We start from the raw sequence: 11,553 nt of genomic DNA on the forward strand, positions 1-11,553 counted from the left end.
TAACAAAAGCATACCACTGAAACATACTCAACATTAAATAATTAGTTGGATCATATCTTGATATCAACAATGGAAAACAATTAGGTTGAAATGATAGAAGCAACAATGGAGACAATTTAATTTCACTTCCATCAAGAAATATATTGATGTAAAATATACTTAAATTCGATAAATTAATATACAAATGTCAAATTAATTAATTTACTTTCCTTCGAATTACCACGGGAAAATTTTAATTAAACTTTTTATTATGCTTTAAAAATTAATAATTTACGAAAATATTAGCTTTTGCATTTTTTAAAAGCTATTTGTGAATATTATTTTTGCTTTGATAAGAAATGGTTACAGATGCTAAGAAGATTTTAACATCATGAGACCCCGATGAGTCATCTGTGACTTGACCACCAATAACTCGCTGCTTTACCACACCAACATGATTCTCCGACCCAGTCTTTGCTAATTAATTCTATGACGTAAAAAATTTACTTTTCGCTCTATTTTTCTTATATATATAAAATAACTTATACATATATTATTTCTGATTTAGCACAACCTTTTTAATATGTAATGTCATTGTTAAACCACTTTTCTTCCATCCAATTTTTGTGACCGGAGGATTCATGAATTACAGATTCATGAATATCTATAATTTGTTTTATTTTAATTAATGTGCCAAAATTTGTAGCAAGTATTTTTATTGTTACAATGAAATAAAAACCTTATTTTTCATTTACGGGTTTTAAACGTTGCTGAAATTATGATTACTTACTCTAGATTGTTTTTCTTTTATTTTATTGTGCATCCATCTTTTGAAATTCACATGCAGTGAAATACTTTATAAATATTTCCAATGAAATTCGTTTGAATTGTTCAGAAAGGAAGAGCATGGAAGCAACGGTCTGAAAGGGTAATTCTTAATTTTTGGACACATGCAGCTAAGTCTCGTTTTTATCTACGAGATAATTTACGAATTTTCATAAAAAAATCATAATGTTGTAACTTAATAAAATGGGTACAATTGAAATTTTGATTTCATTGATGGAGTAAGATGAAGGAAAGATTCTTCGCAATATTTGTCAGCAGAGAAATGCATGGATTTATGAAAATATTTCTGCACTGACTATGAGCCATTTTTACCAAGATTTCTGACAAGATTAGGAATGATATAAGAAATTGACATTCAAAATATTCACTTATTAAAATATGAATGAAATGATGATTTTTATCAGATATAAGCCTCGTGAGTAAATGGATACATTAATATGTTTTTTTAGTATTAAAATTAACTTTAAAAATTTATTATTTCAACTTATTTTTTTAATCATTTCAAAATAAGATAATAAGTCAAAAATATTCAAGTTAATAATATTTTCATCAACATATTATCAATAAAATATTCACCTACTATATATTGACAAAAGATTGTTTTATTATTTTCAGAACTTAAAAAAATGGAAAAAAAAATATAAATTTTTATTTATAATTTTCAATAACAGATTTATATCTGAAATGAATGTAGTATTTTTAAATTATTAATAATAAATTTTTATAATTTATTTTAATCAGAGAACTATATATTTATCTATTATATATAATATGCGAGTAAAATGCTTACAACTAAAAATTAGAAAAAACTTAATTAAAATTCACTGAATGTCAGTAAAAAGAATGTATTATATTCGTAATGCAATTTGATGAATGATAATTCCTTTTAAATAATTTATTAAACAAATTTTTCTATTACTAATAAAAATTTATAAAATCATATTGAGGAATTTATTTTTGAACAAATTCTATTTTCTGTAAACATTGCAGATTAAAAGACAAATTCTTAGTTCTCAGAGTGAAAACCAACTTCTTAGTTGAAAAACCGCATGGCAATTGCCCTGCGTCGACAGATTTATTACTTGATTGATCAGTCAGTCCTATTCAAAATCCCCCGGTGTTCAGGAGGTGGCGATGGTCGAGACGCGGGAAAGTTTACCCCCTGTTGTTAATGGTCAGGGGAAAGCAAAAACATACCAAGCCGGTTTAGGAACGTTCTGCCAATTTCTTTTCTAATAAATTGTGTTCAACCTTTATTTTGACTGCAGCCGTTTTAAGAACATTCTTAAGCTAGACAGTCGGCGCTCGATGGGTTAAGGGCCAAAGCGGAACGGGGCAATCCAGCTCATCATGCTCTTCCTCAGATGAAGAAATGGACCTCATAGATGGAACAAAAGATCAGTCCCAGCAACCCAAAGTGGATGATGCAAGACCATCGACTCCAGTAAATTCCCCAAGACCGATATCACCTTCGTCCATCAAAGTCTCGGAGGAATTCATTTATCAACACCACATGGAGATCATTCAAGCCATCACCACTAGAAACACCGTGGGGAGCTGGGCCCAAGCTCTCAGATGTTACAAGGAGGAATCAGAGGAATACGTCAAAATGCGTGCTGAAGTTGCAAGGGTGAGTGCAATTTTAAACGAATTGTTAATTAAGTTAGGCATCCCCCTTTTTATACTCCCTCCGACTATCAAGGAGGTCAATAAAATCTGTGACAAATTTAGAGACGCTAATGCAACCTCTGAAAATAAAAATTCTACGACTAAAATGGATAATCAAGTAACTAATGATAAGAAATTAAATGTTAATCAAACTCCTAAAAGGAAAATTGATGTTGTTAAAATTAATCAAAACGAAGTGAAACTAAATAAAAAGAGAACCGCTGACGAGGATGGATTTATTGCTCCTGCAGCCCACCTCGTCAGGAAAGTCAAAAATTTAAAATTGAATGAAAATAGTGAAATAAAAATTCAGAAACAACCAGAAGGCATCGAAGAGGTTGCATTAGACGACGAGGTCGATGCTGAACAGGCACCTACACAACCAAAACGAAGAAGAGTCCCGCCCTTCTTCGTTACTCCTAGAGCAGACTTTAAAGTCATGCTTAATATCTGTAGGTTAGAGGCCCCTTCATTAAAGTCTAGTATGAGTAGCAAATTTTTAAAGCTAACAGTGGAAACAGATGAGGAGCACCGACGCCTTCTCGAAGCTCAGGGTGCTGAGTTTAACACCTTTATGCTTAAAACTGACAGGTCCATAAAGGTCGTAATTCGAGGGCTTCCCTCCTGCACACCTATTGAGGAAATAAAAGAGGAATTAGAAAGAGAAGGCTTTACAGCTGTCAGCATTACTCAACTGTCAAAATTTCAAACTAAATCTCCAATGCCGTTATTTTATGTGCAAATCGCAAACGGCACTCTGTCAGAAACGGTGTACATTCTGACTGAAATGTTTGGCACTAAAATTTCAGTAGAGCGTTACAGAGGTAAGAAGGGGCCCTCTCAATGTTGGCAGTGTCAGGGATTTTTTCATAGTTAAGAAGCATGCAAGCTTCCTGTGAAATGTGTTAAATGTGCAGGACCTCATCGAGCTAAAGATTGTCCTTTAGCCTTTGAGGATAAACTAAAATGTGCTAACTGTGCAGGTGACCATGCGGCGAACTGGCGCCAGTGTCCAAGATTCCCTAAATCAGGTGGACGAAATCCCGCCACCAGTAATTTCCTCAAAAATCACCCAACCAATCGATCTATCTGGGATCCCCCCAGGACGCATCGACCTCAAAAAAATTACAGAAAAGTAGAAGAAAAAGTGTCGTTTTCAAATATCCTAACAAATAAAGAAGATTTTCTCTCTTTAGATGTATCAGTGGAGCGAGAACCCGCTTCCTCAGTTGTCGTAGAACCTATTCCAAATCAGTCGGTCCCAGCGGATGCTAAAAATTCCAAAATTTTCACCGACATCTTTTTTGGCCTAGCTGCATTAATGAGAGAAGATTGGTGTGTACCACCTCTTCTACTCGAAGCCTTTAGAAAGGCATTACCAGCAATTCGTGCTGCATCCCACGGTGCTGATATGGCGTATTTACTTTTCCAAGAATACGTCAAACTTAGTTGCGGTCCCCAAAAATAAAATTCAATCGTTACAACTCAGTAAACTTGCATAAGCTTAAGGTCTGCACTTGGAATGCAAATAGCTTGCTTAACAAGATCGCGGAAGTAAGAGACTTTGTTTTAGAGCAAAATCTTGATGTGTTTTTGGTACAAGAGACCCAACTCCCCCCGGAGTGCACACCCCTAATCGCTAATTACCGGATTTATAAAACAAATAGATCCGGAAATAGTGTTAATCGTCAGCGCATATACGGAGGCACCTGTATTTATGTGAAATCAATAATTGAACATCACGTCATCCCCACTCCCGTTTTAGAGAGGATGGACGCGACAATTATTGAGGTTAAGTTAGGAAATCTCCCCCCTCTCAAAATTGTGTCAGCATATGTACGATCTGGGAGTTCGTACAGATTTCCTCTGGAGGATTTGAAAAAACTTTTAAATTTAGGCCCTAACGTCATCATTGCGGGCGATATGAACGCAGGTCATATCGCTTGGAACTACTATAAATCAACTAGATATGGTATGCAGTTGTATAATTATCTTGCAACGCAGGACGGAATCAATGTTTAGGCGCCCCACTCTCCAACCCACATTTATCAAGTTAGCTCTAATGATTCCGTCATAGACTTCGCAATATTAAAGCGAATTCCTTTCCACTCTCAAATTAGAGTGCTAAATTGTCTAGAATCATATCATCTTCCAGTAGTTTTGACTTTTAATACTGGAACCTTTTCTCTAAATTCACCAGCACAATTCTAAACCAACTGGGAGAACTTTCGGCATATTTTAAATTCAAAACCCCTTCCTCCCTTCAAAATTAATAGCAATGATGACGCTGAATTTGCAGTTGGAAGTCTAGGAAAAATTCTCACAGAGTCGCTCGCAGAAGCCTCAAAACCATAATTTAACAAACCTCCAGAAAAGCTTCCTTTCGAAATCCAAACCAAAATTCAACTGCGAAACTACCTGCGAAGAATTTGGCAACGTTCTCGCGACCCTCAAGTGGGAACGGAACTTCGCAGAACCCAGGATGAGATCAAAGGGTTAAAAGTAGGTCATTTCGAGCAACGGCGAGCTAGTCAATTAGAGAACCTAGACACGCACGGCCTCTGGCGCCGCTCCTCCTTTCTCAAAAAACCATTTTCCCCGATTCCCCCCCCCTCAGAGGGGGGACGGGGGAACTCGCTCTTGCTCACATTGAAAAGGCGGAAACTTGGGCAGATAGCCTACAAGACCAGTTCGCCCCCCACGCGGACGCGTGGCTGGCGAACCCCCCGCTGACGGAATTCGTCACAGATCAGCTGGAGAGCTTCTTATCGCAACAACACGTAAACAACCTTCAACCCGTTCGGCCCACGGAGATCATGGAATTCATGAATAACCTTAAGCCAAATAAATCGCCAGGATTGGATTTAATTACAAATCGCATGATTAAAAACCTCCCTTTTAGATTTATTTTATATTTAACTTTCTTAATAAATAAATTAATGGAATTGTGTTATTTTCCCGATTGCTGGAAAACAGCTGTGGTTGTCCCTATTCCAAAACCAAACTCTGATTTGACTTTACCTCAAAATTTCCGTCCCATCTCGCTACTTAGTAACTTGAGCAAAGTGTACGAATCTGTGCTCCTCAAACGCCTGAATCAATTTCTCAGCGACAAAAATATTTTAATTTCCGAGCAATTCGGATTTCGTAAAAATCTGTCGACGAATCACCAGCTAATTCGTGTTACAGAATTGATTCACAGTGGCTTTGAGAAGTCCCAAACCACAGGTGCACTTTTTCTGGACGTAGCCAAGGCCTTTGATAAAATTTGGCACGAAGGGCTTTTATTCAAGTGCATGCGACTTGGATTTTCGGCGCAATTTGTCAAAATTTTACGCTCGTACCTACTTTCTCGTAAATTTCGGGTACGAGTTAATGATGTAATTTCTTCCCCCAGACCAATCCGAAGCGGTTGCGCGCAAGGAAGTTTACTCTCTCCAGCTCTTTTTAACATTTATGTTAACGATCTACCTAGAGCTAGCAATTGTCACTTAGCAATTTTTGCAGACGATACCGCCATTCTTACACAGCATAGGGATCCAAACATAGTCATAGCAAACATTCAACAGTACATGACCATTTTGCAGTGCTGGCTCATCGGCTGGAAAATAAAAGTCAACCCAAGTAAATGCGCGTGCCTCCTGTTTACTAAAAAAGTGAATATGCCTGACTTAGCCCCTATCCAAATTTTCGGCCAACCCGTACCCTTTGTAAATGAATACAAATACTTAGGGTTAATTTTAGACGCAAAATTAAGCTTTAATAGTCATATTAAAGCAGCCCTCTCCAAAGCTACTAGAATGAGTGTTAAACACAACAGCTTAATTTCTCCTAGGAGCAAGCTATCGATTAGGCTCAAGCCTCTGCTCTACAAAGCTATCTTAAGACCAATACTGATGTACGGCTCCCAAATATGGGGGGCGACATCAGCCACTAACATCAAGAGGTTGCAATTTTTTCAAAATAGGCACCTGATGAAGATTGTTGACGCCCCCTGGTATATCAGGAGAAAGATCTTACATGACGATCTCAAAATTGAACCTGTTTCGGAATTTATTAGAAGAACATCAATAAATTTCTTCGAAAAACTGCCCCAGATTCGTAACAAGTTACTTAATCTACCTGCATATGATCCTGCAGTACCCAGCTCTAGGAAAAGACCTAGAGTTGCGATAGACAATGTCTATATCAATTTTCCCTCAGTCAAAAAACTGAGAATTAATTAACTCTGTTACCAATCTGGTGGATTAAATTTATCAAAATTATTTGTTTTGGCCTCAGATAGCTACGATGAGCTACACGCGTGAAATTTCTTGAAATTTTTTCCTTCAGAAAGTTTATTTCTAAAAAAGCCCCAATAGTTATGGCACGTGAAACGTAATTCCACTAAAGTTCTATTTTACCCCATAAATAATATAAATATTATTTTTAAATTAATTAATTGTATCATAAATAACAATAATATGAATTAAATACCAAATTTCATGACGTTAGAGCTTTATTGCGCTCGTCCAAACTAGTTCAATTAAAGTTAACTTTTCCCTAAACTAACAAATTAAAGTATCTGTTCCAAATTATGATGTGGAGGTGCTCGTGACCACTTTGTCACATCACGGAACTCCGAAACATCACGACGTTGCCGTTGCCGTGGGAAATGTCCATTGATGATCCACCCTCCACAATGGGAAAAATGAAGGACATCTGGAGTGTTTGACACTCTCGCCTTTGGAAGACACGATTTATTTCCCTGGGAAAGGCACGTGTGGTTCCTTATCTGGATTAGCACTAATTGGCCAGACGACCGTACTTAAAAGGAGGGTCTTCCATTTGGCAATCTGGAGGCACTTAACACTGTGGGAGTTTCGTTGATGAAGAATGGCCCGGAATGTAAATTATCGAGTGTGGGAAAAAGGAATGTCACAGTGGTCACCCAGGAAGAAGCTGAATCATTACACTCTGCACATGCTCCTATTTTACTGGAGAAAATAAGTAATATTCTCTATGGTTCATGATCGTTCTCTCGCTATCCGCTTACGTCAGGAGCATCATCAAGATGAAGAATATTTCGTGTTTAGAAAATCAAAAATGTTAAAAATATTTTATCATTTACAACTATTAAAAAAAGTAAGAATGTTTTTTTTTTCAACGTATTATGACGTATTTTAATAAATAAAATGTTTTATAATTCAAACTTTAAAAATAGGGTTGATTTTTAGTTTCTTAAATATTTAATGAGACTTTCTAAAAAATGAAAGTAAAATTAATGGATAATCTTAATATTAAGGATGTAAGTTCGGAAAGTATGGTTATGTTTTTTTTTTCCTTATATTTAAAGTAAAATAAAGGTTAACCTTATTTTCTTAAATGCTTTATTTAAAAATGTTAGTAATCAAATACCCATATATATGAATTTAATATAATAATTTAGAAAATTTAAAGAAATTTATCTTCCTTTGAGGAATTCTGAGAATAACATTTGAAATCATTTTAAAAAGGGCTTTTGAGCAACAAGGAAGTATCAACCAGCATATTAATTGAAGCTGCTGTTTTTCTTCATATCTTCTTTTGTTGAGTATTTTAGTTAAAAAAAAATCTTCTTCTTTTTTTTTTAATTGAAAGATGAGGTGATAAAAATTTACAAATTCTAGATCTTATTTTTGTAGTAATTTGAAGTGAGAATAAAAAATACAATAATTATATATAATACTAAAGATTTCCTACCATAGTAATCCTAATTCATAAAAAACAGGATTATTTACATCATGTTCCCTAATTTTTCTAAGAATTTAATAAATCTTCCACTTAAAGATTCCATGTAATCAATCCAAATTCCATTTAATCAATATTTTTTAAGGAAATAATCACTTTAACTATTTTTGCAATAAAAGTACTTTCTGTACATAATAATTTTAAATATAATAAGCTCTACATCCTATTAATGGAACAAAAATTTGATCTAAAACCGTTTTTTGAGCAAGGAATTTAAGGGGATATACTTCTACTGTTTTCAATCATTCCTTAAATTTTATTTCAGTCTAATAAATAATAGAAAAAATAATAATAATGAATTATAGTTTTGAAATTCAGTTCTGACAAAGAAAAAAAGCCATTTGTCAATTAACTGTGATAAACGAGAACTATTCTGCAGCTGCGTTTTTTTATTTTTCCCTTCAGTGGCAAGGACTTTCTTTTAAAATATATACACTTTTTGTTACTGCATATACTTTAAGTTTGATGAGTAAAGTTTTTATTCTGGTAGCATCAGAGAAAGATAACCTGAAAAAAAAATCATCAGTTTAAATTAATAATAAAATGTTTATCAAAAGAGACAAAAATAAAATTTAATAAGATCTCCTCCCCAAATTCTTTGGATTCTTAAAAATAAACAATATTTAGATAAAATTTAACATGACTATATACTCAAAAGGGAGTCAATCATGGAATAACTATCTTGGTCATGTCTTGCTGAAATAGTTTTCTGTAGTTAGGCAAGTAAGATAAAATAGAAAATCTACATGTTTTCACCACCATGATTGATATGCATTTATCAGAAACAAAATTAATCAATAATCCAAGAATAACTATTAACCATTTCTTCTTTTAAAAAAAACCTTAATAACTCATATGATTTCAACTTTTGTCCATCCAGGACTACTGGTGTAGCTGCCAAGATTTTTCAGCAATTTTTTTTTTTTTAATTCAGAGAATTTAATTTATTATCTCATTCTTTCAGATATATTTAAATAATACGAATATGTTTTTAAAAATTTGATTTCTGAACATTTTAATTTAAATAAAAGTTTCAATATTTTTGTTTGAAATTATGAATTATAAATATTAATAATTTTATATTTTTATAAAAATCTGATAAGATATATTATGTTGCCATACTAAAATGTTAGTGTTTTTATAGAAAAATTATAAGAGATTTCTTATATCATCATATTCATTTTATTTATTTTAAGCAATAAATATTTTGATATTTTTACTTGACATTTTTCTAAGCTAAATGAAAGAAAAAGTGTATTGAAATGTAAAACTGAATGAGAATAATAAATTAGAAGAATTATAAACAATTTTGAAATTTTTATTGCAGACATCAGAACTACAAAATGCATCTGATTACTCTTTACAAAATATAAGATGAATACTGCACTAAGTTATAAACATTTTTCAAATATCAAAATCACAAAACAAATTTTGAAATTATAAAGTAAATTATTATGAGTATAATTTAATGTAGAATTTACAAAAGTTTTACAATGTATAGGTAGAAAAGATAAAAATCAAGGTAAGGAAAAAAAAAAAAAAAAGAATAATTCTCTAAATTGTTTGAAAATCTGAACATAAATATAATTGCAATTGTATACAAATTATAAAAATTAAAAAGCATAACAAATTCTGAATCGTCTGGACTAATTAATAATACAAAAACTCAAACATTATAATTGAAGAGATTTTGAGGAAAAAAAATTGCAGAATAGTAATAGAACTCTAGATTGACAAGATAGAAAGTTCAAAATAAAGTTTACAATCAAGTATACATAAAATATAACATTCATTGTGCCATTATTGAAAATCAATGCTTTTTTTCATGAAGTAATCAGTAATACAAAAATTCAAGCAACAATATAATGAAAATTTAAAATTATATACGTTTAAAAAAATTGCAAAATATAGAGGGTTAAAGCAATACACGAGTGACTTGATAGAGAATCTAAAATAATGTAAAATTTATAAATAAATTTAAAATCAGATATGTAAGATTTTTATATTCCTTATGAAACCTTATCATCATATTCATAGTGTTATAAGTGAAAAAAAAAGAACAAAAAAAAATATTGCTTTTGGATAGGCACTAATCAGAAATATACAAAAATGAAATAACAATGAAAGTGATATATGTAATTATTAAAGTATGTGATTAATCAAGCATATATTGATAAATAGTACAAAACCATAAAGAATTTTATATGGCTGAAGCAACAAAAACAGTTTTAATATAAATCTTTATATATATATATATATATATAGTAAGATAATATATATGATTCAATAGGAGAAAATGATAATAAATAAAATAGTGTGAATTTTTATTTTTAATAATTGCAGTTTCAAAATTTGATAAAATTAATCACTCAAATGATTAAAATTTTAATTTAAATCACTGCATAGAATAATTCAATTAAAATTATTTATATGCCTGTCTATACATATATATGCATAATTCTAGATAATGACACATTTAAAGTGTTAAACAAAAATCTAAATCAAAGCAAAAAAATTACAGAATTAATAAAACAAATAGTCTAAAAGTATTTGCATACAATAATAAACTTTAAATAATATATATATGATCCAGGGTGAGTAGTGTGAAATGGATGCAAAAAGTACCTTAGCGAAATATTATCGATTAGAGCTGCCTGGTGGATATTTCTCCCGAAAAAATTTTCTAAGTCCGTTAACATTATATGATCGTTCTCTCGCTATCCGCTTCTGCGATTGACACGCTAGTGTTTAATAGCTCCTTCACAACTTCGCTTGATAATTCTCCTCTTCGTTGCGGTGGGGGTAGGCCGAAATCAGTGAGACATTTTTCAGATATTGAAATCACTTTATCCTCAATCAATACCAAAGCTTCATTAATGATTAGGTTACTGCGAGTGCCATCCATCATATGCACGATATCTTTTGATAAAGCGTCCTTGTATTTATCCCACAGCTGGAGGGGGTTTGAAGTCCGCAAGTGCTCACTAAAATTGCAAACAGGTCTTCTAGCTACTTTCATAGCCCGAGCTTTATTACTCCTCTTCGAAAGATTAGATTTGCGTTTTTTGGGCATTTTGAAAAACTATCAAATAATAACAAATAAAAAAAATAAAACTAACCTAAAAACCGATGCAAAAACTTTAAGCATATGCAAAAAATATATAATTAACATAAATACAATTTAGTTACAAAAACACACAATTAACCTAAAAACCATTGATTTACATTGTAACCTGAAATAAAACAAAACAGCGAGTCCGTATTTCTTTAAAATCAAGTCAAGTCTATTTT

Source organism: Argiope bruennichi, chromosome 11 (assembly GCF_947563725.1).
Source record: "Argiope bruennichi chromosome 11, qqArgBrue1.1, whole genome shotgun sequence".
In the NCBI taxonomy this organism is placed as follows: Eukaryota; Metazoa; Arthropoda; class Arachnida; order Araneae; family Araneidae; genus Argiope; species Argiope bruennichi.